Source organism: Amblyraja radiata, chromosome 48 (assembly GCF_010909765.2).
Source record: "Amblyraja radiata isolate CabotCenter1 chromosome 48, sAmbRad1.1.pri, whole genome shotgun sequence".
In the NCBI taxonomy this organism is placed as follows: Eukaryota; Metazoa; Chordata; class Chondrichthyes; order Rajiformes; family Rajidae; genus Amblyraja; species Amblyraja radiata.
In genome coordinates this window covers 285,129-290,000 of record NC_046003.1, presented here as the reverse complement: position 1 = coordinate 290,000, position 4,872 = coordinate 285,129, and positions in this window count along the sequence as shown.

Sequence of the window (4,872 nt, the reverse complement as noted above, 5' to 3'; positions counted from 1 at the left end):
CGGAGGGGACGTCTCTCCACCCGCAGGGAGACAGATAGCCGCCTGAGCCGCTGGAGCGGCTCCTGGAGCAGGAGCTCCTGCGAGACACGCTACGTGAGCGGCAGTCTCGCTGGGGGTTCAGGCATACCCTCCACAGTGCCTAGGCACTGCCCATCGCTTCCTCCTTAGTGTGGTTAGCTTTGGGGTGACCAGTGGCTGGGCTGGTCATGAAGAGGGGTCGCTGGATGAACAACATCGGGAGTATGCTAGAGGTACAGGATCAGGAAGAGCTGCTGGGTGTGGCCGCTATGTGGCTCCACCACTAGCGAGATGGCTTTTCAGTCTCAACTGATGGCCAGCTTACTACCTGTTCTTTCAAAAATCTCCAAGATAGGTAGTCATGAGGCGTTGGATTTCATCACGCTTCCCCTAAATTGCATTTACTCAAAGTGGCCACCTCATTGAGGGTACATTGAGCATCGATTAAAAAAAAGGCAAAAAAAAAAGCCAAAGATCAAAAAAATGAATTTGATATCCCTGACGTCGGCTATCATTTTCGCATGCTATTCCAGAGGGTCACGGTAGTATGGCAAAACACCTGACCTACTGTTCGCAGTGCTCCGCAACTTCTCAGGAAGTTATAAAACCTGCCCTCAACTCAAAATGTTTTACAGGACTGTGAGAACGCCGACCTCACAACCACAGATCCTGCTGTCTGGCTAAGTTACCAAACCAAGCCTAAAAAACTGGACGAAGTGTCCAAAATATCGGCGCAAGAGGGCAGGGCCTGGAATGAGCACCACACGTAAACCAGTCAGCAGCACCTCTAACGCGTCCACCAGGAGGGTCCACCTCATGGTGCTGGTGAAAGCTCGGGGCCTGTATGCCTCCCGTAAGCCGTTCAGGCCTAGGCCCAGAGCAGGCCCCATGGAAAATGCGCCACCCCCCAACACCACCACCACGTCAGACAACGTGCAAGACTCGTTGGACCGGCAGGAAACAGAAGAATACCCATAACCATGGAGGTAGGTGGGTCTGGTTCCTACCAACGTATAGAAAATAGGGGCTTAATACTAACAGGGGGGAGATTACACCTGTTTTAAGAAGCACGAGAGTCTATCACAAGTGATCAGTATATACTCAATGGCTTTAGTGGATACAAAATACAATTCATACTAGAAAAATTGCCACCAGTTCAACATTTACCCCAGAGGGTATTTCCCTCTCCATTAAGAAACGAGAGGGACAAGCTGTACTGGTGAGACTAATTACAAAGGGTATCATGGGAGACATGAACACTTGGAATTCGTATCAAATATTCGTCACTAAACCCAAAAAGATGGTGGATGTCGCATCATCATTGACTTAACTTCACTAAATATGTTTGTTAAGTATATACATTTCAAAATGGAAACGGTTGTTACTGCCAAACAACTAAATTCCAAAGGATACTTCATGGCAAGCATTGATCTTAAAGATGTTTACTATTTAGTACCATTCACAAGGATCATCGCAGATACCTGAAATTTACCTGGATGGGGCAGCTATGGCAATTTAAAGCGTTACCCAATGGGAAAATAGGCAAGACCATGGAATTGGGGGGTGGCGTATCAGCTACCAAACAGTTATTCGAAACCCTGGGATTGTCTTACATCCAGATAAATGTAAGTTGAAGCCATCCACAATCATGGACTACTTGGGCTTCACAATTAATTCAGTCTACGTGACTGTAACTTTGCCAAGAGACAAAACATTTGAATTGGCACAATCATGCAACAATTTAATGGTCCACGTACTCCCAACTATTCGACAAGTAACAGAGTAATTGGGAATATGGTAGCAGCATTTCCGGCTACACAATTCAGACCTTTGCACTGTCAAAACTTACAAAGAGCAAAGGTACAGGCACCAAAACGACATACAGGTCATTATGATCGTGTCATTGAAGTCACCCACTGAAGCAATATCATAACTACAGTGCTGGGCAAAAAAAATAAATTTAAAAATAAATAAATAAATAAATGTTTGGCATAATTTTATGGTTTAAAAGCATATGCACAAATATGCATCACTTGCATGTACGGTCACAAATAGATAATACTACGGTGGCAGCCTACGTTAACCATATGGGCGGCATAAAATCGGTATCATGCGACAAGTTGGTCAACACAATTTGGCAATGGTGTGTCGAAAGACATATTTGGCTATCAGTAACTTACCTGCGATGTAAGATAAATACAGTGGCAGACACCAGGTCACGTAAATTTAATGACAATGGATGTTAAACCCCAAATAATTTGCAAAAGTTATCATGCAATATGGCACGCCAGATATCGATTTATTTGCATCAAGGCTAAATCACCAGATACCTATGTATGTCGCTTGGGAACCAGACCCTGAGGCAGCAGCGGTAGATGCGTTCGCGCTGGATTGGGGAAAGTCTTCATCTATGTATTTCCTCCCTTCTGCCTCATCAGTTGGGGACTACGCACAATACAAATGGACTCTGCTTCAGGTATTTTGATAGTACCCGACTGGCCTACACAGCCATGGTTCCCAAAACTCCATGACATGGTTGTTGAAACTCCGATGGTATCCCCAGTGACCCAGAGTTATTTACATCCAGTGTCGGGCACAAGCCACCCGTGCCATGAAAATCAAGCTCTCGGGTTGCAGATTCTGAACCACTCCTGGGACTGGGATTATCAGAACAAACCATCGACACCATGTCAGCATCCCTTCGAACATCCACTAAAAAACAGCACTTGCCCAGCATCAAGAAATGGGAGAAGTACTGCTTGGATAAAGGGACCACCTACTCAACCGCTACAGTTACCAACGTACTGGAATTCCTGGCGAATCTTCACCACGATGAAGGACTCAGCTACAGAGCCATCAACACGGCTAGAAGTGCCATGCCTGTCTATTTTAAAACCAGCTCCAGGACAACAGGCCATGGGGTCCCACCCGCTGGTGGTCAAACTAATGAAGGGTATTTACAACTCTAACCCCCTAGACCAAGGTACACCCATACATGGGATGTCAGTGTGGTCCTGACATACCTCAGGGGATGGCCACCAGCCAGACCCCTTAACCTGGAACAATCTATGCTCAAAACACGCATGTTGATGGCACTTGTATCTGCACAGAGGGCCCAGTCACTGCACCTATTGCGACTGGACAACATGATCACAGCTCCAGACCAGATCTGTCGTTATCCAGCGACTGATCAAACAGAGCAGACCAAGAACACCTAATCCAGTCGTGGAATTCCGGGCTTAGCCACCAGAACCACGGTTATGTGCCATGACCCACCTACTATCCTACATAGACACAACCAAAATATTCGAGGGAGATGAAAAGCCTTGTGGGTCAGTCATAAACACCTTATGGTCGGGTGACGAGCCAAACCATTGCGAGATGGCTCAAGCAGGTGCTAAAAACTGCTGGGATAAACACTAACATGTACACATTTTATTCCACCAGGGCAGCATCCATGTCGACGGCTAAAAGAATGGACATGCCTATAAGACCACATCCTGGCTACAGCAGGATGGTGGGGGGAAAAGACCGTTCAGAAATGTTATAATAAGCCGTTGGCAAACCCTGTTTTATTTGCAGTAAAGATTTACGGACTGCAAATATTTAATTTAAGCCCAGGGGAGCAAATTAATTCTTTGTTGTTATTGTATAAAAAATAACATTGTGTTTTTCTACAAATAGATTCATTGGTTGATTACGATAACACTTCCTCCCTCAAGAACTTCGGCAGTGAGTGAAATAAAACTGTTACACGGTTTGAAATCACAGAGCTTTGAAGTCTTCACGTAGTCACTCACGTGACTCCGAAGCAAAATAGTAAGATTAAACGAGAATTTACCAGTTTGAAGTTTGATCTGTATTTTATGAGGAGTTACGATGAGGGATTACGTGCCCTCCGCTCCCACCCTCATTATATGGATCAAACTAATAAATTGATGTCTCCTTATCTTTATTATGTTTACTTCAAAAAACTGTCTATCTGTGATTCCACATCGCTGCTTGGAAGTATGCCGCGCCTGCGCACTGAGCGGGTTCTTCACGTAATCCCTCATCGTAACTGCTCATAAAATACAGATCAAACTTCAAACTGGTAAATTCTCGTTTAATCTAACTATTATCACTGTTGCCTGTAATAAATACAAATATCACAATTAAAAATTACACTGGTGGATGATGTTGACAAAGGAAACGGCAAATGGAATATAAACGTCTAAAGCTTACTAAATTTTGCTCTTCCTGACAGTGGATCAACAAGACATTGAATTCCAGAAAACCCATCTGTCATACCTCTGCATTTACAGTGAGCTGCAGCAATGGTCACCATGAACAAGACACCCTTATATTGCTACAGAAGGAATCGACTATGAACAAGAGAACTAGCACAGCAACTGACAGAGCAGCAGCCCTGACAGGACATAAGCTACGAAGCTGCATCTGTGGCTGGGAAAAGAAAACATCAGAGAAGGGTCTCAAGATCCACCAGGGCAGGGAAAAGTGCCTGGGAGAGCTTGGTGTGGGACCACGCATTGAACAAGCCAAACCAAACCAAACCAAGGCCAAACCAGTCGAGTAAAGCCAAGTGGCAGGTTGACCACCACAGTCCACAGGGTATCAGCACCCCAGGTGAAGTTCAACCAAGTACTGTCCCACCAACGGACACGAGTCCAGAGCCCAACCGGCCACAGTCAGCGGTAGAGAGGAAGATGGAAGGAAAAAGCAGAATGGAGCAGTCACTGGCTGTGGCTGAAGAGAAAATATGCTGTCTGGGCTGCCACGTGACTGACCTGCCACGTGTCTGGGCTGCCACGTGACTGACCATCTAGAGGCTAACCATAAGGCACACACCCAGGG